Genomic DNA, 24,703 nt, shown 5'->3' with positions numbered 1-24,703 from the left:
GCTGGGGCTGATGGAAGTTGTAGTCCAGCAACATCTGGGGGCCCAAAGGTTGGGAAAAGCTGCTCTAGATACTGTAGGACTCCAGTCCCTTCAGACCCAGCTTGCATAGCCCATGGTTGGACACTGTGGGGGGTGGCATTTAACAACATCTGGAGAGGCACAGGTTCCCTATCCTTCCTCTTAAAAGTTGCAGCAGTTTGGTTATAGCAATAATATCTAAAGCTGAGCCAAAAACTCCCCATTTCTCAAAATTATTCTGTCTGTATGGAAATTGGGTAAATTTTCCATTGTTAAACCAAAAACAAAAGATATGGATAACCAAGAGCTACATGCCTTAGCAAATGGGCCTTGTTCACCACACTCACTGGGCCGGACTTGGTCTGTCTCTAATCAATGTATGCCATTCTTACACTTTTTAAGAATACCTAAGTACAGAAGACTAAAGTAACAACAACAGCAGATTTATGTAACTTTAAAGTTGACAATGAGGACATAGATTATCAATACTTTGGCACAGATTAACCAAAATGGAGACAATAGTCAAGAAATCAGAAGAAGGCTAGGACCGGGGAGGGCAGCTGTGAGAGAACTAGAAAAGGTCCTCAAATGCAAAGATGTATCACTGAACACTAAAGTCAGGATCATTCAGACCATGGTATTCCCGATCTCTATGTATGGATGTGAAAGCTGGACCATGAAAAAAGCGGATAAGAGAAAAATAATCTCATTTGAAATTTGGTGTTGGAGGAGAGCTTTGTGCATACCATGGACTGTGAAAAAGACAAATAATTGGATGTTAGAACAAATTAAACCAGAACTATTATTAGAAGCTAAAATGATGAAACTGAGGTTATCATACTCATAATGAGAAGACATGATTCACTAGAAAAGACAATAATACTGGGGAAAACAGCAGGGAGTAGAAAAAGAAGAAGACCAAACCAGAGATGGATTGATTCCATAAAGGAAGCCACAGACCTGAACTTACAAAAACTGAACAGGGTGGTTCATGACAGATGCTGTTGGAGGTTGCTGATTCATAGGGTCGCCATAAATCGTAGTCTACTTGAAGGCACATAACAACAACAAAAGTACAGAAGAGCTGTTCTGCTGGCACATTTTAACATTTTACTCTCAAAGACGTTGGAGGGCAGATTTGCTAAAGTTCCTATTAAGGATAGGTGTTGTCCTTGTAATCAACTGGAACTTGAAACAGTTTCCCTTGTGTTTTTTTACTGTAGATTTTATCAATGGGTCAAAGAACATATAATCTACCCCCTTATGAGGCAGTTTTCCAGTCGATCCTTAGAGGCTCTTCTCAGCATTTTCCTTGAGGGATCCAATAAATTCATTACTGAACAGGTAGCAATATTTCTGAAAGTAGTAATATCTCTTAGACATTAAATGATTGTTAGTTATTAAATCCTCACCTTTGCTCTTTTGATTTTATGATTTTGTATTTATCCAGTTGTGTACTTTTTAATGATTGGTTGACTGCAATAAAATGTTGTTGGCTAAATTTTCAGCTGCTTTTTCAAGGGGAGAAATTGCTGGCATTTTGAGGAGGGGTTCATGTTTACTTCACTAGGTCTTCCTTTGAAATGCAGCTGAAAGGGATCTTTGTGCCATGGTTTGTCCAATGGTGATGGCTGAGACATCACAACAATCCATGGTTTGCTTTTACATCTGAACCATCTCTCTCATTCACACCGGCTCACTTCAAAAGTTTACCCCAAATTTTGGAGGAGCGAAAGAGGAGATGAAATTCCCCCCTTTTTGCATTTTGGCGTGGGTTGAAACTTATTCAACCTCCTTGATAGCTCTGTTTGGCTGGCAGCCATCCTGTGCCCTGTTCCCAACAACCCTCAGAACAAGGCATTTGAGGAGGGAACAATTGCTGGTTGCCAGCCCAACAGACCTGTGAGTTTCATCTGAGAAATTGCATATCCCCTTCCCCAGAAATAATTGAAATACCATCACTCCTGATTTTGTATCCTGCAAATGGGGCCAGAACAGTGGGGGTGGGGATTTTCCTTAGCCTTAATACATGCATACATTCTGGGTTAATGAGAATAGATAGAGGGAATCAGACTAGTTTAGATGCCCTCAGATGACTACCATAACAGTAACTTGAATGCTGCTCTTTTCATTTTAAAGGCTTAGAGCAGAGCCCTCCAGATGCTGTTGGACTCCAACTGCAAACATCCCTGGCAATTGACCATACTGGTTGGACTCCAATGAGTTGGAGTCCAACAGCATCTAGATGGTCATACACTTCCCATCCCAGACTTAGTCTTAAGAAAGGTGTAAACCAGGCGTTGGAGACCTTTGCCTTTCCAGATGTTGCTGAACTACAACTCTTATCAGCTCTAGCAAACATGGCCAGTGGCCAGAGGTACTGGTAGTTCAGTGATATCTGGAGGGCCAAATGTTCCCCACACCTGATACAAACTCACCCTCACCAAGCAATTCTGCCTACAGTTGATCTTCTCATTAGGACTCTATGCAGGTCTCTCCTTGGCTGTTATGAATCATGAATCACAGTGTGGTGGCAGCACCTACCCTTTGCAACTCCCCCTGTTACATATCAGACAGACAAAATCTCTGTTGGCTTCTTGGTGCCTGTTGAAGACTTTCCTCATTCAACAAACATTCTAAGGAAAGTTTTTTATCCCAGTCAGTATCTGAATTGGATTTGAAATTGTTTCCATAAATGCAGTTGTTTTGTTTTTATATATGCAATTGCTCTCTGTGTGTATGTGTGTGTTGTACTGTGAAATCACTTTAAGATTCTTCTTAGGAAGTGATTCAGAAATGAAACATTATTATTATTATTATTATTATTAACAACAACAACAACAACAATAATAATAATAATAATAATAATTCCATGTTACATTATTACAGTAGCCTACCTTGCTTCCAAATGAGTTTCTTCTTAGAAGGGTTAATGACAAATTGAAGGAGATGACTCCAATCCCAGATGATAAAAAGTGTTTTGCTGGTGAATTTCTTTCTGTCCCCATCATCAACATAAGAAGAGGTATCGTTCCTCTGTACTGGATATCACTGGTCATTTATTGCTTCAACAAGGCAAATGGGAGTGACACTGTTTGATCCACGAAGTCCGTTCTGGAAATAGACTCAAAAAACCTTCACTGCCCCATTAGACACTTGAGGAATTATTGATGGAATAACCTTTTGGGACTGAGTCCTGCGTTTGGCTGAGGCTAGGATATATTATTGTTTAAATAATCCATGGGGGACCAGATCTTCTGGTGACCCAAATACCATTTAAGTTTTTATTGCTTTTCATAACTTCCCCAGGCCACAGCCGTCTCCTGTAGAGAAAAAGCTTGCCAAGTTATAGGAGGGAAGTCAGGAAATAAGCAAACAGCAGAAAAATGTACACAAGCCTGTGGCAGACAAGAATGGCCTTGCTGGCTGCTTCTATGAGGACATGCTAAACTGCTCTGGGCTTCCCAGCTAATATTTATTGGATTAATTTTTTTTTAAAAAAACTTTTGTTTTCTTGGCTGAAAACCCTTTTGACAGAAAGACCTGTGATCTGCTACAGTTGAAGGCCAAAGTGCCTTAGACTGGGTTGCTTTGGACTGCAGTTCAGTAGCTTTGAACTTGTTGCTAAAGCAGACTTGGGATTTTAGAGATCCTGACTCTGCAGCTGCCATTTTCTTTTCTTTTTTTCAACATTGCAAGCAGGCATCGATTCAAATCGGGACCAGCCCTGCCATTTGGCAACATTAGACAGCAAGTTCTGGGGGGGGGTAGGGAGTGGCAGCAAGATGTCAGAGGTGTTACGTGTATGCAGACTAATTCAGCATTCTGAGCTGTGTGTGCATTTACGTCAGAAGCAGGTTTTTACCCTGTGTTTAAATCACTGAGACTTAAGACTTAGTAAAATAAGAAAAAACTACTTTATTTATAGAAATACATAGTTGATAGGAAAGGCATACCCAGTTCTAACTAACTAAGCTGGAGGTGCAATGTCCAGGGGCAGGTCAGCTTCCCTGAGAATATCAGTTTACAACAGAAGGAAGTTAGGTAGAGAAGAGCACAGGTAAAGGTAGGCAAGCCTAGCTAGCTGTAGGACCTTAATTCTATCTTTCTTCTGGAATGCAAAAGAACCCAAACAGGGGTTGTTCTTGACACACCTCCAACAGGAAGGCAGATCGGGCTGGCCCAAAATCCTTTGCTGCCCAAGGCAAAGGACAGGATGCTACCTCCTTCCCATGTCATGTATGGAAGCCATCTGGACTGGCAGTTGAAGCTTTCTTCCATGCTGATGATGGGATAGCATCTTCTACTGCACGTGAGGAAGCAAGCTAACTTGATGGGAAGGGTAACATGCTGTGTAACATGTACAGTGCTATCCTTCAACAGAGGGGAATGGTGGTGTCATGACTCTGGGATTGGATTCCCTTTCTTCAAGGGAAGAGATTGAGGACTCTGAGTCAGAAGGGGAATTGAAGGATGTCTGCAAGATGAGGCCATGGTACCAACGTCCATCAGGAGGAAGTCGCATTTCCATCCTCTACTTCTGAGGACTCATCATAGATGTGTGACTCCAGCTCCTGTTGCCCCTAAATGTTGGCCATGCTGGGTGAGGATGTTGGGGGTTGGAGTCCAACAACATACATTGAAGTGTCCAGAACACGGTCTCGTCTTTCATTATTGGATGAGTTTCAGTTGGTGCAGCTTGAGGAAGTGGACAAGGTGCTTGGAATGGTGCGGGCGACCACGTCTGCTCTAGATCCTTGTCCATCTTGGCTGGTCAAGGCTAGCAGGACTGGTACCACCGGCTGGGCCAAGGAAGTGATAAATGCCTCCTTGAGTGAGGGAGTAGTCCCTAGTAGCCTCAAGGAGGCAGTAGTGAGACCTCTTTTGAAGAAACCTTCCTTAGACCCAGATAACTTGAACAATTATAGACCGGTGGCAAATATCCCCTTTTTGGGCAAGGTTCTGGAGCGGGTGGTTGCCAATCAGCTCCAGGTGCTCTTGGATGAGACCGATTATCTGGATCTGTTTCAATCCGGTTTTAGGCCTGGTTTTGGCACTGAAACAGCCTTGGTCGCCCTGTACGATGACCTCTGTCGGGAGAGAGACAGAGGGAGTGTGACTCTGTTGATTCTCCTTGATCTCTCAGCGGCGTTTGATACCATCGACCATGGTATCCTTCTGGGGAGACTCGCGGAGTTGGGAGTTGGAGGCACTGCTTGGCAGTGGTTCCGCTCCTACTTGGCGGATCGTCGCCAGAAGGTAGTACTTGGGGAACATTGCTCGACACCTGGGACTCTCCATTGTGGAGTCCCTCAGGGGTCGATTTTGTCCCCCATGCTTTTTAACATCTACATGTAGCCTCTGGGTGCCGTCATCAGGAGTTTTGGAGTGCGTTGCCACCAGTACGCTGATGACACGCAGCTCTATTTCTCCTTTTCATCTTCTACAGGTGAGTCTGTGGATGTGCTGAATCATTGCCTGACCGCGATAATGGACTGGATGAGAGCTAATAAACTGAAACTCAATCCAGACAAGACTGAGACACTGTTGGTGAGTGCCTCCCCTGCCCAGATGGTGGATGTTCACCCTGTTCTAGATGGGGTCACACTCCCCTTGAAGGAACAGGTTCGTAGTCTGGGAGTTCTTTTCGATCCTTCCTTGTCTCTTGAGGCGCAAGTGGCCTCGGTGGCAAGGAATGCGTTCTACCGCCTTCGGTTGGTAGCCCAGCTACGCCCCTATCTGGACAAGGATGACCTCGCCTCAGTTGTTCATGCTCTGGTAACTTCTAGGCTGGATTACTGTAATGCGCTCTACGTAGGGCTGCCCTTGAAGACAGTTCAGAAGCTTCAGCTAGTGCAAAACGCAGCAGCCAGACTGCTGACGAGGACCAGCCGGTCAGCACATATAACACCTGTTCTGGCCCGTTTGCACTGGCTACCTATTTGTTTCCGAGCCAGATTCAAGGTGCTGGTTTTGACCTATAAAGCCTTACACGGCATGGGACCGCAATATCTTGTGGAACGCCTCTCCCGCTATGAACCTACCCGGTCACTTCGCTCAGCATCTAAGGCCCTCCTCCGGGTACCAACCCATCGAGAAGCCCGGAGGACAGTTACTCGATCTAGGGCCTTTTCTGTAGTGGCCCCCGAACTGTGGAACAGCCTCCCCGAAGAAATACGCCTGGCGCCTACGCTTCTATCTTTTCGGCGCCAGGTTAAGACCTGGCTATGCTCCCAGGCATTTTAAGTTTTTATGTTATAATTTAATTTTTTTATTTTTTCTTTTTTTCTTTAGTTGCTGCTTGTGTTTATTGTTTGTTGTCTGATTTTATTGTTGATATTTTGTATTTTAACCTTTTTGTACACCGCCCAGAGAGCCACTCGCTATGGGCGGTCTATAAATGAAACAAATAAAATAAATAAATAAATAAAAAATACGGAGGACCATGTGCTTCCCATCGCTGTTATAAGGTATAGGTCAACCACAAACACCCAGACATAGGTATTTTTATCCTGCTTACAGTTTGAATAGAAAACAGGATATATCTTTCCTCATTTGAGAAGCATAGAAAAGCCATGGCCCACTTGGATACACTTGCTTGGAGCATGGCCAGCCCTTCCATTAAGCAAAGGGGGTTGGCCACCTCAGGTGGTAGATGCTGAGGGGTGGCAGCTCATACACATTAGGCTGCACAAGTAATTCCTCATGGATGAATGCAGCAAAAAGGGGGAGTGGAAATGAAAGCATGAAAAAACCAATGGGATATACTTTGCCTGCCTCAGTTTTTGGTGTGTGCATGCCCAATGTATTTGTCCCCATGGGAGAAGAATGCAGCAGCAGGGTAATTAGATTTTGTTTGGTCAATGTACTGCCTAGAAATAAAATGTTAATTTATAGCAAATTCTGTGCATGTTCAGAAGTACTGTGCACCTGGACTGGGGGAATGGCAGAAGTGCTGCATTTGCTGATCCGCCAAAGGTAGCAAAATATATTCAGCTGGCCCTGGACTGATATCATGGAGAATGAGGCTATCAATGGCTACTAGCCATGTTGGCTATGTACTACCTCCATTGTCAGAGGCAATATACCCCTAAATACAAGTTGATAGGAATTGCAGGTTGGGAGAGTGCTGTTGCACCCAGATCCTGCTTGTTGGCTTCCCATAGATCTCTGGTTGGCCACTGTGAGAATAGGACACTGTACTAGATGGGCCACTGGCCTGATCCAGCAGGCCTCTTCTTATGTTTTTATCTCAGTGAGTTCATACTGCAGACATACTTTTTGGATTTCTGGGAGTTTGTAAAACTTCAGCTCCTATTTTCCTGTTAGTATTAGATGAGAAGGTGTTGAAGGAGACTGCTATCAGTATATATGGGAACAACTCCCTCATCTTCACATATAATGGTGTATAGCCGGAACTATCTTAATTCCGTCTTTTCTACTTGCACATACATTTCCCACTTTTTAAATGTGTGTCTGCCCCAGAGTTATCTGAAACGAGCTTGCCTTTCATACATCAAGCTTTGCTTTGACATGGATTTGCTCCTCTTCAAGAATGAGCACCTTTGACCCTCTGCTTTCAAAGGACTTTTCCTTATAAGCAGCCAAGATGAATCTTTGATCATGACACAGAGCAATGCTTTTTATGTTTCCTTTTCAGTTTCCATTTTTGCTGCTTGGATCTTCACAGAGGCAAGCATTCTGGGTGAATTGTGGGGATTTGTTGTTGCTGCTGCTTGGGTCTTTTTGTGTGTGTGTCAAGCTCATGAAAGATGCTTGACTGGCAGACTTGGGGGGAAAGAAATCTTTGTGTATTCTTGGAGCAGATAGCATCTTAAGCTGCAGAAGGGCACATATCTTAGCAAGAAGGTTTCACATGGTGAAATGAGAGATCAGTGTTTGCTGTTTTTTCTTTGCCCTGCATCCCTTGGCCCTTCCAAATGCTGCATCTAAGGTCATTTCAACAGGTGTTGCTTTGCTTTGGGGGATGAACGCAATGCGTGTTCATCATCACCATTGTCTTGCTCCCCAAGCCCTTTTCCCATCTCCACCTACCACATCCTCCCAACATTTCCAGATGAAAATTGGGACATGTTTAAACAGCCCACCCCTGGATTGCTGCCAAGGCTTCCACTTACCACCACTGCACATTTCTGAAGGCTGTATTTAGCCTAGGGATGGGCTCCGATCCGCTTGTATTCCAGTAGTCCGTCATTCAATCCCGATCTGCCTTTTTTTTGTTCCTGCTAGCTTTTGCACTTGCCAATTCAATCCACTGTTGTTGTTGTTGTTTTGGTGGTAAAAAAAATCACATAATTGTTAACATAAATGCTTATGTAAATCCATGGAAGTTAATGGACAATAGAGTTTGTAATTATGAAGATACTTACTTAAAATTGGAGGAAAAAATCGGGGGGGGGGAAGCCATGCCAATTACAGCCACGGCCTGCCACCAGAAATCAATGCTGGTCTGTAAAGACAGCGGACTGTTGGATTCAGCCAAAATCTGGTACTAAGTCTGATTTAGCGGATATTCTCCCTCATCCCTAATTCAGCCTGATGGATGTTGAGCTGCTGTCAATTCTTGCATGTGTTGTTGTTTTGGGCTAAAAGATATCCTCAAGAAACATAACTGCTCTATAATACGTTATCAACAGTTCAAGCCATTAGTCCATAGCAGCTCAGACGACCTCCGGATGTGGTGAGCTCTCATTCAGTGGAAGTGTTTAGGGAAAAGCTGGAAGATTGTTACTCTAGTTGCCTCCTGCAGTGTAGATCCTGTATTGAACAGAAGCTTGTACGAGAGGACCTCCATCTATGGATGATAGTCAACTAACCTTTTCTCAGAATTGTTGTTGTTGTTATGTGCCTTCAGGTTGGTTACGACTTATGGCGACCGTATGAATCAATGACCTCCAAGAGCATCTGTCATGAACCACCCTGTTCAGATCTTGTAAGTTCAGGTCTGTGGCTTCCTTTATGGAATCAATCCATCTCTTGTTTGGTCTTCCTCTTTTTCTACTCCCTTCTGTTTTTCCCACCATTATTGTCTTTTCTAGTGATTACTCAGAGACCCACTGAAATTAATGACCATGACTAGTGTAGGTCCATTTTGTTCAGTGGGTTTACTTTGAGTAAAGGTTAGTTGAATATGGGGATGGGAGAATCTGTCGATTTTGATTCTCTCGGTTTCTAATTTTCCCAATCTTAAATCCAGTTCTCTGGTTTCTCCAGAAATTTGGTTATATTTTTTTGAAAAATAATAATCCTCATGAAAATTCTTCAGCATTTTACTGCAAATTTCTCCTAATAAAAACATTTTTGTATGCAGTTTTGACTAATGAAGACATTTTTGCAAGCAATTTCTCTTAATATAATGCATGTCTGTAAGCATTGGTCAGTTGGAGAACTGCATCACAATATTCAGATAAGTGTGGATTTCAAAGGATGGCTGTGTTTCAGTTCTCTCATTGTTTTGGAAGTTGCAGATTTAATAAATTTGGCTTTAAATGAGAACTGAATCAAATTTCTCCCCCATCCTTAGGTGAACACAACCCTATGATTCTGGGAAATATAACTCAGTGTGTGTGCAATTGCATTATGTGTATTCTGCAGGGTCCCTTGGTGATAATGTGCATGCATTTACCTACATGAACATAAGAGAGAGAGGAGGGATAAACCTACCCACACATTCAGAGATGTGCAATGCAAACTTGTGGATGTTCCTTCGAATGTCACTTCCCATCATTTTCAGTGGGTATAGGATTACAGTCTCAGCTGCTATTGATCAGTGGTGGTGCTGAACTCTACAGAACAACTCTAGCCATTCAAACAAATGTTGAATGAGGCATTCCCAAAAGGCAAATAATGATTGATCAGGATGAGGTAACCTTGTGAGTACTTTTGAGATAAGGATGCTTGAAAAATGTGGTATTTGTGAATTCTTATATGAACTGACCTGATCTGCACCTCTCAGACTAATGTAAACTAATATTCTACACTGGTTTCACACTTCCTGAGTGTTCTGACAAATGTATCAGCTTCCCATAGTATCATTTTTTTTAAAAAAAGTCACAGATCAATACAGAAATTGAACAAAATGGATTAACATATTGCTTACAACGCAGATGGCTTTACAAATGTGAAAGCAATATGGACTGGAAATATACTGATTTGCCCATCTATATTTTGAAATGGACCCCTGCTTTAATCAGTCCTCAGAATACCTGCAATGGCTTGTCCCCTTCCATCAGAAGCACACTGAGATAGGCCAGTAAATCAGGAGAAGAGCATTAGCTTTGTCCTAGGCTCAATCCCCAATAATCCCGGGTAGACCTGGAAGAGATCCCTGTCCGAAGCCCTGGAAAGACACTGCCCTTCGTTGTAGGCAATACCGAGCTAGATGGACCAATGATGTGAGTCAGTATTAGTGGCAGCTGGTGGCTGCTTGTCAGTGAGGCAGTGGAACCTCTGGATAATGCAGCTGCTCCTATTCTGACTGCCATGTGTCCGGCTGGGTTTTCGTATGCACAGCAGCCGAGGGTCAGTAGTCAGGAAGGGGGAGTGGCGGTTATTTATCGTAAGTCTTTGGTTTTCACCAGACCTCCTCTCTGTGAGACCAAGGTGGCAGATTGCATGTACTGGAGGTTGGGCCCAAAGGGCAGTCTAGGGATTTTGCTTGTGTACCGTCCACCCCGCTGCACAACAGACTCCCTGGCCGAGGTGCTAGAGGTGGTCTCGGATGTACGAGTGCAGTCCCCAAACCTTTTGGTATTGGGGGACTTCAATGTGCATTCGGAAGCCACTCTCACTGGGGCACCTCGGGACTTCTTGGAAACCATGGCTTCCTGGGAGCTGCACCTTATGTCTATGGGGCCCACCCATGTAGCCGGTCATGCACTCGACCTTGTGTTTGTCTCGGGAGAGGAGGGAAGTGATCTGAAAATTGGGGGTACATCCATCACTCCCGTGTCATGACTATTTGGTGAAGTTAGACTGTTTGATGCCACAAACCCTCCGTGTGGGTGGAGGACCTATTAAGATGGTCCGCCCCAGGTGTTTGATGGATCCTGATGGATTCCTGAACGCGCTTGGGGATTTACCGGAGCAGGCACACAGCCACTTTGCGGAGGCCCTGGTAGAAGGTTGGCATACCACAATCACCGGAGCATTAGACCGAGTGGCTCCGAAACGTCCTCTCCCCCTGAATAGAGCTCAGACTGCACCGTGGTTTACCCCACAGTTGCGAATTCTGAGGTGGGAGGTGAGACGACTAGAACGCCGGTGGCAGAAGTCTCGCTCTGACGACGATCGAACACATGTTAGAGCTGCGGCGGCAACCTATCATGTGGCAATAAGGGCAGCAAAAAGAGATTTTTATGCTGCCTCTATTGCTTCTGCAGAGTGCTGTCCCAGGAGACTGTTCCAAGTAGTCCGGAGCCTGGTCGGTCCAGTTGCTCAGGAACCGATGGAACATGATAAGGTCTCCTGTGACGAATTTGCAAAACACTTTGCGGAGAAAATTGATCGTATTAAGAGTGCTATTCCGTACACTGTGGATACAGTGAGTGAGCCAGAGGTGACTAGTAAAGCTCCGGTGCTGTGGGATAAGTTCCAGCTTCTTCCATCCAATGAAGTGGACAAGGTGCTTTCAACCTTAAAGCCAACCACCTGCTTACTCGACCCTTGCCCATCGTGGCTCATTATGAGCTGCAAAGATAGACTGGGTGAGGGGATTAAGCTGGTGGTAAATGCTTCACTCGAAGAGGGAGTAATGCCATCAGCGCTCAAGGAGGCAATAATAAAACCAGTTTTAAAGAAGCCCTCCTTGGACCCTCGGAATTTGAACAACTTCCGCCCAGTTTCAAATCTACCATTTTTAGGCAAGGCGATTGAGTGAATGGTGGCAAAGCAATTGCAAGCTCACTTGGAGGAAGCAGATTATCTGGATCCATTTCAATCGGGCTTCAGGCCTGGACATGGGACTGAAACAGCCTTGGGCGCCTTGGTGGATGATATGAGGAGGGCGTGGGATAGGGGCGAATGCACCTTCCTTGTCCTCCTTGATCTCTCAGCGGCTTTTGATACCATTGACCATGCTATCCTCTTGGACCGCCTGGAGAGGTTAGGCGTAGGAGGCACTGTATTGCAGGGGTTCCACTCCTTCCTCTCTGGTAGGTACCAAAGAGTAGCAGTGGAGGAGGAGATGTTGGATCCTTGGCCTCTCACTTGTGGGGTGCCACAGGGTTCTATCCTCTCTCCGATGCTGTTTAACATCTATATAAAGCCGCTGGGGGCAGTCATCAGGAGTTTTGGGCTACAGTGTCATCAATATGCGGATGAGACGCAGCTCTATCTCTCATTTAAATCTTCACCAAGGTTGGCTGTAGAAACCCTGTCCAAATGCCTGAAGTCGGTGAGTGGCTGGATGGGAAGGAATAAGCTGAAGCTGAATCCAGACAAAACTGAGGTACTGTTTGTGGGAGACAAGGGAAGGTTAGGGGATATAGACCTGGTGCTCAATTGGGTACATTTGCCCCTGAAAGACCAGGTTCGCAGCCTGGGGGTCATTCTTGATTCCCAGCTGTCCATGGTGGCTCAGGTTTCGGCTGTGAGCCGGGCGGCGCTGTATCAACTCCATCTGATACGGAGGCTGCGCCCCTACCTTTCCAACCATCTGCTCCCTCCAGTAGTACATGCCCTGGTCACCTCTCGCCTAGACTACTGTAATGCGCTCTACGTGGGGTTACCCTTGAAAACGGTCCGGAAGTTGCAACTGGTACAGAATGCAGTGGCTTGTCTGATTACAGGCAGCCGCCGGCAAGATCACATCACTCCAGTGCTAAAGGAGTTGCACTGGTTACCGGTTGCTTACTGAGCCCAATTCAAGGTGTTGGTTCTGACCTTTAAATCCCTATACGGTTTCGGGCCAGTCTATCTGAAGGAGCGCCTCCAGCATCGGCAGGGATGCCGCTCAACAGGATCAGCCTCAGAAGACCTTCTCTCAATCCCACTGGTTAAAACAGCTAGACTGGTGAGGACCAGAGGGAGGGCCTTTTCAATAGTGGCCCCCACCCTGTGGAACTCTCTCCCAAATGATCTCCGCCATGCCCCTTCGATGATGAGCTTCCGCCGGACTTTGAAGACCTGGTTCTTCAGGCAAGCCTTTGGGTTGGGTTAAGTTTTTATTATTGGGTTCTAATATTTTAACATTTTAATGTTTAATGTATTTTACTTGTACGTCGCCCAGAGTGGCTGGACAACTAGCCAGATGGGCGACTAATAAATATAATATAATGATAATAATAATAATAATAACCTGCTCTGGGTTTTAGTCTGAACTTTTAAGGAGCTCTCCAAGGTGCTTCAGCCGCCAGCTGCCACTGGACAGCTTCCTGTGTTCCTAACCCTCAAGCCACAAGGTTTCTGCCTTGGAGTCTGAGTCCCTCTATAGCTATCACTTCTAGGGCAGCTTAAGTTGGCTAGTGTCCCTTGGGTTATGGTGATTTCTTCTTCCCTTCTATTAGAGACGTTCAACTTACTGAAACAGAGGTTCAAATCCTGTTGAGGCAGCAGTACTAAAATATCCAATCATGGCTGTTTAACACCTTCGAATTTGCACTGAGCTTACAGGTTTTCTAGCATTCTGTGTAAAATTGGTGTGTTGTTTGTGTGTGTGTTTTGCATAGCTTGTACTTCTGAAATGCTGATTTCAATGGCATTTAAATAAAGAAGCTTTGAAGGATTCTGCCCACAAAGTATAAATAACTTCCGTTTCTCCATTTGTTGCTATCTAATTGTCTATTTGGTACAGCACCTCCCAAGCAGGTTTAGCAACTAGCTTGCATTTTGTGTCCCCCCGGTGCTTCACCAGCTTAATAATGCAAGATGGTAGGCAGTTTAATTACAGAAAACTGTAGCATAATTAATGACATTGTAACGGTGAATAAATTACGGTGTTCGGTGGCAATGTATAGCTCACCAAGGCAATAGCAGAAGGAGAGAGAAAGAGAGGAGAGAAGCAAGGATAAAAGGGGTGAAATGATGAAGTGGCAGCTTAAATCAGGACTGGGAACTGCAATGTTAAAGGCACGCTAGCGTTGCCTTGGCTGTGCTGTGCTGTGCTGATGGGGGGGGGAGGAGGCAGGTGCAAAGAGAACAAAGTAAATAGGCCATGGAATTGCCTGTCTGTGACATTATTTACTCGCTTCCATTAAGTCAATGGTCAGGAGTTTTGTGACATGTTGCTAGTCCAAGCCTCCATTTTGCACGGTGGATCTGTGCTGGCGTCCTGTAACACCCCCCCCTTACTCATTTGTGTCTTTAGTTAGGAAGTGATGACACAGGCAGCAGCTCTGCAGGTTAGCATTTTCCAGGCAAACTACCTGAGATCTTTGAACTGGAAGTGGAAAGATTTGGGAGCCAGCGAGGTGCAGTGGTTAAAGTGATGGGCCTAGGAGGCCAGAGTTCAAATCCTCACTCAACCATGAAGCTCATTGGGTGACCGCAGGCTAGTCATTGTTTTTCAGCATAGCCTGCCTCGCAAGGTCATGTTGTGAGGGTAAAATGGGGAGGGGGAGTACCATCTATACCACCTGGAGCTCCTTGGAAGGGGTAAAAAACAAACCTGCCATATCAATAAGGTGTACTTCCTTGGGATCATTGTATGCCTGTAGCCAAAGCAAGGGACCATGGTGGGCAGCAAAAGTGTTGCCCTCCATTACTAGGGAAGCCTAATAGGGCCCACTGATGGGGGAAAGGGCCCAACCAGAGGGCACTCCGTCCAGGTCCTCTTCAAACCTACAGTTGGCCCTGAAGATGTGAAAGGGGAAAGTGCCTGAGATAAGTTGATATGCGATGCTGCAGTCAACATGTGACAATTTTGCACATCTGAACCATCCCAAAATGTGGTGTTAGAGAAATAATTTTGTTTCCTGTACAGTATCCTTTCTTACATTTGTTGCTGTGTGGAATCATCACCATGTGGTTAAAAATATAAAATAAAATGTGGATGTACTCAGAAGTTGATTATAATTTTACATGAAATTAAACAACAATGTGATTTGTCATCTTCATCACATGGGAAACCAACTAGATTTCTTATGGTCCAGCTCCCATTGACTGGAAAGTGTATTTAAGTTCATTGCAACCTAATTTTTCTTCTCTCCAACGCTCAGGCTTGAATATTATTGCAGATGTGCAGCTGAAAGCAGCAAGCCTGTGTCTTTCTCACCATTGCAGTGCAGCACCACTCTGGTTCATTGGCTCCTGCTTGTGAAAGCAGGGAAAGTCACAGTGTGATGACACCACATCGCCTCACATTCTAAGGGAGAGGGAGAACTAGTTGTTTGTTCTGTTTCAGCTAGGATGGGGTAAATATGTCAGTTTTAGTTTCTCTCAGTTCCTAATTTTTCCCCAATATTAATTTTAGTTCACATTTCCATGTCACTTGGAGAGGTGTTTTTTTTAAGACATCATGAGAATTCATCAGCATTTTAGTGTGACTTTGTCCTGATATACACATTTTTGTATGCAATTTCATCCAACGTAAGATACTTTGCAAAGCAACGTTACCTAATATAATTCATGTTTGTATGTTATTTTTAGTCATGTATGCATTCATATGCACACTTTAGTATATGCATTTTTATACATATTACTTAGCCAGAGAACTGTATTGCAAAATTTGAAGGGCAAATATTAAAGGATGGTTGTGTTTTGGATTATGTATTGTTTCAGAGATTGCTAATTAGGTAGGATTGCCATCAACTGCAATCTAAATCAAATTTTCCCCCATCTCAGGCAGACTTTCAGTGAAAGATAAGTCCAGCCTTGGTGATCTGCTGTCTCCTGATCATCACCTTGTTAATGTCATAATTGTTAGATTTTAGTTATCTAGGCACCTCATCTAACAACCAGCAGCTTAACATGCTAGATGGCTGATTTTAAACATGAAAGTCTACAGCCTGGGCTTGTTAGATGGCTTTTTGTTCTGTTTCATTCATATTTATAAAAACATTTTTTTTCTCCCTGTGGCTTCAATTCCACCCTATCTGCATCCCTATGCATTAATCAATTGTGCAACTTTCCTCCATAGCCTTTATTTTCTACTAAAACAAAAAGGAAGAATGTGGAGAGAAAACATAATTAGATGCCACTTTGCCTAAATAACACCTTTGAAAACAACACAGCAACTTATGAAACAGGAGAGTGGAAATGGCACCGTTTCAACTAATGACGGAATTAAGGGAAACTGGCTTTTTTTTTAAGGCAGGGTCTCCCCCTCCCACTTTCCTTGCAGCGAATCATAACAAATCTAGAGTTCAGATAGATAGATGATTAGATTTCCCCCCCCCTCATCCACACTCAAAAATGAAATATTTCTATAATATTAAACCCGTCAAATTGATCAAAGTGCAGTGTCAAAAGATATTGTAAGTGCTTCTTCTCATCTAGTCCCCAGGATGATTGCAAATATGAGCATTTTTTTTATCTCTCTCCAGAAAAGGACTGTACATTTCTAGTACTCGGTGCAGCTAAATATGAATCATGAAATGAGCCAGGTGTCCTCGGTTGAATTCCCCAAACGTGCCAGTGTTGGCACACCAAACACCTGTGGATGTGATCTGGTGGGGAAAGATTAGGTCTTGGAATATTAGGGTCCAAATCCCATCCCTGCTATGGGCTCATTGCCCCCCTCCAATGCTCTGTGTTGGCCTGATGCACAAACAGAAGTCCTGCCTGAGCAGGTTTCGCAGGGGTAGCTTCAGGAGTCAGCGTTGCTGCGCTATCACCTAATGAGCCCTGCCACTGACACTTGAAGTCTCCCAGCCCTGGCGCTTCTCCTTGCTGTCGTTGATAAAGGTACATGAGCCTTCTATGAGTATGCAAGCTGTGACAAGAGTGAGAAGATGGAGCAGCATCTTCCCCTTGCCTTCTGTTCACACTCTGAGCATTTCTCTGCTTGCCTACTCCCTAAGATGAGCAGCACCTCCCACTGATTGAGCAGCCAAATGGCAAGTGGCATCACTGCCTGTCCTTCCCGTTTTTCCCCATCTCTGCATGCAGACAGATTGTCTTCCTCTTGTTTCCATTTGTCTGTGCAGCTGCTACCTCTCTAATCAGAGAAACAGAGCACTGTAGTCGCAGAACATGCACAGCCTCTATACTCTGAGCAGATATGGGGAAACGTTGGCCCTCCCGCTGTTGCTGAACTATAGCTCCTATCACCCTTGGCCATTGGCCATGCTTGCTGGGGCTGATTGGAGCTGTAGTTCAGCAACATTGGGAGGGCCAAAGGTTCCCCATGCCTACCTTTAGAGTCTGGAGTGAGACTGAGCATTCCATTGTCATGATTAGAAATAGTAGTGATGGAGCTGAAAGGAAGGGGGAGGCAGTGATGATAGTATTAGGAGGAAGACAGTCAGTATATGGGTGTGGGGGTGGCAGCGGTGAGCATATGGAATGTGGAGGTGGAAGGGATAGAGATGTGAAGGCCTGGGGGGGGGAAATGGAAAAATTCAGGGGGGGAAATCGTGGGTCTTTTTTAAAAAAAAATCTGTTTTCTTTTCCAGGGGAAAATTAAAAAAAAAATCGGGGGAAAACTGCTTTTCCCCAAATTTTCCATTTTTTCCCTGGCCTTGACATCTCTAGGAAGTGTGGGGGAAGGATCCAAGGTGAGGAAAGTTGGCATTGATTGACAGCACCCCCTCCAAAGTTATTTTTCAAAGATGGATGTAGGTGGGCAGGAGAGAAGAGTTCTTAAAATCTGAATTGGAGAATAACCCAGGGGCCATTAATATTCACCTAGAGTTTGTTTCTTTGTTTTTTTAAAGGTTGGGTATGACAACATGCCATGGCTTGTATTCCAAGCTGAGCACTTATGAAATTCAGTAACATATTGAATGATTCCTCTACAGCAAGGCTGGGGAAGCCGATGGTCCTCCAGATGGCATTGGACTCCAAATTCCATCAGCCCCAGCTAACATGGCCAATGGTTCAGGATGATGGGAGCTGCAGTCAAGCAACACCTGGAGGGCCACCCAGGTTCTCCAGTCCTGCTCTACAGGTTGATACTTATGGAGAGATGTCCATGAAGAATGCTACCTTGGAGTACCAAGCAAATCGGCAAAAAAAAAAAAGTTTGTAAGAAACTTTACAATGTTGCATCCGAGCATATTTTTTACATTAATGAAGGAGAAATGTGACACTACAATTAGCCAGTCAGAGGTGCCGAATCTATTGTATCTATAAGCTCAATCTCATGCCGCAGGTGTTTTTTTGTATATATTTGCCTTGCTGAGGCAATGGGGAAATTGAGCCACGGGGCATCTGAGTGTCTTGCTAAAGGTCATTCTTTAACTCTGCAGCAAACTGGGGTAGAATCCAAAGCATGGTTCCCTTACTCTTATATGTGTTAATCATTTGGGTACAATGAGAGAATTTAAAATGTCAAAGAAAGAAAGGATTATGATGATGAATGGGTTGCTTTTCTCAATAGATGATCCAAACTGACTTACATAACTAATTAAAAGCAACATAATCCATAACACCTAAAAGAAGTATCAATTTAAAATCAATCACATTAAAGCAAACACAATCAATACAAATAAAGGGCTGGTATATAAATATACCACTAAATAAAAATACCACTTAAAAAGGTCACCAAAGCCCTGAGTGTAGAGGAAGATCTAAAGATGGATAAAGATGGTGCCAGGTGTGCCTCCCTGGGGAGAGCATTCCACATTCAGGTGGCCACCACTGAAAAGGCCCTTTCTCATTTTGCCACCCTCCAAACCTCCCGTGCAGGGGACACACAAAGAAGGGCCACTAATGAAGGTTGCAGGGTCCAGGTTGGTGCATATGAAGAGAGGCAGTCCTAGAGGGACTGGGGTCTTGAGACGCATAAGGCTTTATAGGTCAACACCAGCACTTTGAATTAAGCCTAATTGGTAGCCAGTGCAATCATGCCGGAATTGGTGTTATATATCAAGACTGGCTTACTCTGCTTAACAATCTGCCCACCAAATTGGCTGTTTCTGAAGCGTCTTCAAAAGCAGTCCCATGTATAAGTCATTGCAGCAGTCTAACCTAGAGGTTACCACAGCATAGACAACAGGAATTCCTGTCCAGATAGGAGCACTGCTGGGCCACCAGTTGAAGCTGATGGAAGACATTCCCTGCCACTGCAGCTGCTGGAGCCTGAAACAGTAATAGGATCCAGGAATATCCTCAAGCTACATACCTGCTCCTTCAGAGAGAATGTGACCCCCATCCAGAGCAGGCCTCATCCCATCCATCTGGTCTAGGGAACCACTGTGCCTGAGTGTTATCTGGATTAAGTTTCGATCGCCAGGGTGTTGGGCATGGAGAGAAAGTGGTGAGAGCAACTAAGAAACTAATTCCTCCAACTTTACTGCTTACCACATTAGAAACAATTTAGGGTTTTACGGATTAAGTACCATTAATTACTGCCCAACAAATGCTAAACTACAATAGAGCACTTGTGGAAATCAAGAGGACTTCTGCATGAATGCTAAATGGCTTCATTAATGGTTGGTGCAATTTCATTGAGTGATAAATTAATTTGCCTGATGCTCTTAAGAAGTACTGAGTGGAATAGCAGGAGAGGGAGAGGGAGAGGGAGAGAGAGGGGGGGGAGAGGGAGAGGGAGAGAGAGAGGGAGGGAGAGGGAGAGAGGGGGAGAGAGAGAGAGGGAGAGAGAGAGAGAGCATTGACAGCAGAGCAAGGGCTTGCTCTGTTCTCTAGCATGCAGAATAGCTCATGCAGGTGTGATGTGCTGTCAGAAAGCATTGCCAGTTGGATGGCCAGCCTTACAAGTTGTTTGGGTAATTCCAAATGAATATAGCAAGGATTGGAGACAAGGAATGAATCCCTTTTGATGTGCTGAAGGATACTAAATAATGACATCAGAATGTGGGTGAAACTTCAGCAATCAGCAGCAAGCACAGAATTCTCAATTGGTTGTGTATCCCCAGTTTAGGTGAAAATTTTCATACCCACTCATGTGCTAGTAGCATCATGATAATGAGATGATAATGATGGTGAATCAGGAGACAGGGAAGCAGCCAGAACAGCTAGAGTGGGGAAGATGAGATCTTGCCAACTACCCCCTCCCCCCCAAAAAAACCCCACAATCCCGACAGAGTTGCCTACCTCCATCTTTGCCAGATGCTAGGAAGCAGTGGCAGAGGGAAGAAAATACAGATAAGAACTTTCTCCATCTACCCAACCCATAGGTGAGTGTATAACTTTGATAACCATGCTTCTTGGACTAGACTGTAAAGGAGAGGCCTGCTGCACTAGTAGATTATCACTGCCAAAACATGAACCCAGCAAGGGTGACACCAAAGGGGAATTTTGATTTTCCCTTTAGGGTCAGCGTGAGGGCAAAAGCCTATCCCCCTGGCCACTGGCACAGCAGAGAGGAAGCTATTTTCTGGTGATGGTTTGTGAGTAGGGTTGCCAGGTTCAGGGCCTGAGAATGATCCTGTATCTTTAGAAGAAGATACAGAAGTCCTCTTTGTTGCCAGACCCGGCCTCCAAGAGGTCTTGTGTATCTTTAAAACTTGTGCAGTGGGAAAGGAGAATTCCACCTTGTGTTTTTTTCCATTACTGTGTTGCAAGAACACCTGCACTTGGCTGACTTTCTCTTCTCCTAAAGATACAGGTTATCTGTAGGAGTTCCTCTTCCCATACTGTCCTGCCCTCTGACTGATCCACCATGGAGGCCTTTTTGACCGTATCATCACCCAGTGAAGTCTTTCTTGGCATTGCCTCCCACCCCAGTTGTGGAACACTCATCCCCCAGAGATTAGGCTGGCACCGACACTGATGAACTTTCGGTGCCAGGCAAAAATGTGCCCATTTTGTTAGGCCTTCTGAAGCTGATGAATAAGGTCTTTTTAACAGATGGGGAACATCTGCATCCATTTTAATCTGATTTATCTTGTTTTGTTTTTGTTTTTGAACTGATGTAACATGCATATTTTGACCCACCCTGTGCCCTTTTATGGGGAAGGATGGAATATAATGAATTAACTCTAGAACGTACCATGGGTCGGCTTCTTTAAGTGAAAGGGGAAATGATGGGAAAAGATGCCTTATGGTGACGTTTCCATGCCAGAAATTAAAGAGGGAATCAAGTCTAAAGAACAGGGATGGGCAAATCTGTCAGTATTGGTTTTTCTCAGCTTCTCATTTTTCCAATCTTTAGTTCTGTTCTCCGCATTTCCACTTTGTGGAATTATCATTCCAGTTTGTGAATATCATTTTTGAGTCCAGCATTTTAGTGTGACTTTTTCCTATTGACAAATCTTCGTATGCAGTTCTGCCTAACATACACAGTTTTGCAAAGCAATTTTCCCAAACACAATGCATTACTGTGTGTTATTTTCACCTAGTATGTAGGGAAGGGCCATAGCTCACTGGTAGAGCACCTGTCTTGCATGCAGAAGGTTCGAGGTTCAGTTCCCGGCATCTCCAGATAGGGCTGGGAGAGCACCCTGCCTGAAACCCTGGAGAGTTGCTGCCAGTCAGTGTAGACAGTACTGACTTAGATAGACTCATGGCCTGACAGGTTCCTATCTTCCTGTTTATTTTTATGCACAATGCTTCACCGGAGAACTGCTTTGCAAAATTTGGAGCAGTGCAAATTTCAAAGAACAGCTGTGTTTTAGTTCATGTATTGTTTTGGAAAGTGCGAATTTGATAGCTTTGGCTTTAAATGCTAACTGAATTGATTTTCTCCACTATCCATACTAAATAATAAAGCCAGATCAGGGAAGGGAGACGACAGGGTGGCTTGATGAGAGAAAAGAAAAAGAGCCTGATGGGTCAAATCATCTTTCTGTGATTGGAAGATAACTTGCAGACGTTACATGTAGGCTCTCCCTGGGAGTACATGGCTGTTAGCAACAGCCTGCGACTGCAAGTGTCTTTTATGTACAAGGGATCAGATGGCGTTGCAGTCGCTCGATCGATATGAAACCTGTTGTGACAAATAGGCTGTCGGTCCTCCCCCCCCATTTGCATGAAAGTAGAATCTTTTGCCTCCTGTCCTGTCACACACCTTCTCTGTTTCAGGATTCCACCTGCCTTCAAAATATTTTCATTGAGTGGGAGTCAGATCTGCCCAAACATCTTACCTGTCAAGCTTCAGTGGCTCTGAGAGTTGTTTTACCATTGCACATGCTTTTCACTACTCGCCACCTGATGGCTGCCTGCAGTTTCCACAACACTGGCCTCTCCTGTTCCCTTTGGTACATATTACTTGGAATTCAGCAAGATTTTGCCCATCCCATGAGACTTTTTAGTCTTCAGCTTCTTTCTTCTCGTATTGATCTCTCTCTCTGTCTCTCTCTTTTTAATACCAAGGAAGTTCCCAGTGCTTACATTAAATTTGAACAAAGCGTCAGCTGCACTAGGACTGAGAGATTTTGGCAGCAGCATTTAACGTCTCTCTGTGAAATGCTCCTGTCACCTTGTTTTCCCCTCACCTTTCCTTATTATCGCTTTCCTGCCTTGTCATTTGCTTTGTCTCCTCTGTGGCCTTTAGGACATCTCTTCTTCCTCTGGAATTTGCACTTAGTTTCATCACCACAGGCCACAAATCAGCCTGGCATTTTCAAGAAGAGATCAGACTTTTTGGAACTTGGTACTGCAGAGCTTATAGCACTGAATCCAACAGGGACTTTGCAGGATTTTACATGGCATCTTCTATGGGCATGGTTTTTTTTAACTACCTTTCTCCAATAAGTCAAGGGTGGCAATCACAGTGCTTTTCAAAAGTTTTGGACTATAGCTCCCATCGTCCCTGACCTCTGGCCACCCTGGCTGGGACTGAGGAGAGATGATGATTATTACCTATGTACGTCTCATTTCCTGAAAGGAGCTTGAGGTGGCATAAGTGGTTCTCCCCTCCCCATGTTATTATCCTCACAACAACCCTGTGAGGTAGGGTAGACTGATTTAAAGCGACTGGCCCATGGTCACCAAGTGAGCTTCGTGACTGAGTAGGGATTTGAACCTTGGTCTCCCAGGCCATAGTCCAAACATCTGGAGGGCACCACATTGGCTATCCCTGTGCTAGCCATTTCACTATGGAAGCTATCTGCCAGTAGCCTGAAGCTTGGGTTTTGTTAGATGTGATTTTTAACTAAGCATCTACTATGCTATTCAGCTACTAATGAGCAACTTTTTGCAAATTACATCAGAGATGGGGAACCTTTGTCAACCCAAGGGCCACATTCCTTCCTGGGCAGCGTTCTAGGGGCCACATACCAATGGTAGATGGAGTCTGCACTCAAAGGAAAGATTGCAATTTTTTTCCCCAATGAAGAAGTTGTCATGAAAACAAAGTGTTCATCAATGCGCTAGAGAAGTGAAGCGTTTTAACACCTCGGCAAGGCTGCTTGCGAGTCTGTGACCCACTTTGGTGAACCTCAGCTGTATTGCTTTTTTTTTGGCTGAAAGTGAGTGAAAGCAATAATTGTGTATGAGAAAGACACAGAGAGAGAGAGAGAGAGACTATCTATCTCTATCTCATCTCTATCTGTCTATCTGTCTATACACAGAGAGAGTGCTTTGTTTTGTATCTATTTTCATTCTTTGTAAACTAGTAATGGGGAACCATTTTCAGCTCTAGGGCCACATTCCCTCCCAAGCAACCCACTGGAGGCCACATGACAGTGGTGGATAATGTCAGAGACAAAAATAGAAAGAGCAATAAATGTGAATTTTACCTTTGTTCAGTAGGCTACGGTCTACACACACTCACATGCTCCTCTCTGTCTTCTCTCCAGGAAAGCAAAAGGCATGATCAGAGTTCAGGGACACGTTCCAGCCAGGCAGAGGAGCCAGGCCAAGGAGGATGCAAAGCAAGAAAATAAGGGATATGGCTAAAGAGAGGGGATGCACGTGGAGGAGATGTGGCCTGGAGAAAGTCACAAGGGCCAGATGGAGAGGCCTGGAGGGCTGCATTTGGCCCCAGGCCTGAGGTTCTCAACCCGATTTACATTTCAGTGATGGGGAATAGCAGTGTCTCAAAAATGCACCTAGAACAGGGATTGGGAACTGCTTTCAGCCCAAGGGCTGCATTCCCTTCTGAGCAATCTTCGAAGGGGGAGAGGCACATGACAGTGCTAGGTATGGGGAAGGGCCATAGTGCAATGGTAGAACATCTGCTTTGCATGCAGAAGGCTCCAGGTTCAATTCCTGACATGTCTAGGTGATGTGGGGGAGACACATTCCAGCCAGGCAAAAACAGTTAAGGGAGATGTGAAGCAGGGCCAATGAGGGGTGCGGGCTAAGGAATGTGGTGCATCCGTGGAGGTGGTGTGGCTTGGGGACCGTTCCAAGGACCAGATGGAAAGATGGGGGGCTGCGTTTGGCCCCTCTGCCTGGATTCTCCATCCCTGACCTGGAAGGACACTACTCGGTGACATAGCTGTCTATGATCCTGAAAAGTGGCATAGAACTTGCAGAAAGAAAGAAAACAGAGTATTATATATAAAGCATGGAATGGGGGGGGAGAGAAGAGAAGTGTTAACCGTGTGCTACACAACTGAAGCATTACACACGGCTATCTAACCACCATCATCACCTGCCTGTAAAACCATTCCATTTCAGGGTCTGAATCTGCTTAATTGCGCCACTGGATCACTGC

At 44.6% G+C, this 24,703-nt stretch overlaps 1 protein-coding gene across 4 annotated transcripts in view; it reads left to right on the top strand.

Annotated features, from left to right (window-relative positions):
* The window catches only part of KIRREL3 (kirre like nephrin family adhesion molecule 3), a 973,594-nt gene that overhangs the window by 294,335 nt on the left and 654,556 nt on the right, over nucleotides 1-24,703 (top strand). For 2 of the 4 annotated variants that reach the window (XM_061592928.1, XM_061592927.1), the window contains one exon: nucleotides 1,242-1,362. The exons of the other annotated variants lie outside the window; for them this stretch is intronic. The gene's annotated coding sequence lies outside the window, so the exon portion shown is untranslated. The remainder of the gene's footprint in view (nucleotides 1-1,241; nucleotides 1,363-24,703) is intronic. 4 annotated transcript variants of the gene reach the window in all.

Source organism: Rhineura floridana, chromosome 12 (genome assembly GCF_030035675.1).
Source record: "Rhineura floridana isolate rRhiFlo1 chromosome 12, rRhiFlo1.hap2, whole genome shotgun sequence".
In the NCBI taxonomy this organism is placed as follows: domain Eukaryota; kingdom Metazoa; phylum Chordata; class Lepidosauria; order Squamata; family Rhineuridae; genus Rhineura; species Rhineura floridana.
The sequence above is the reverse complement of the archived record's forward strand: the minus strand, read 5'-3'. Positions and strand labels throughout refer to the sequence as shown.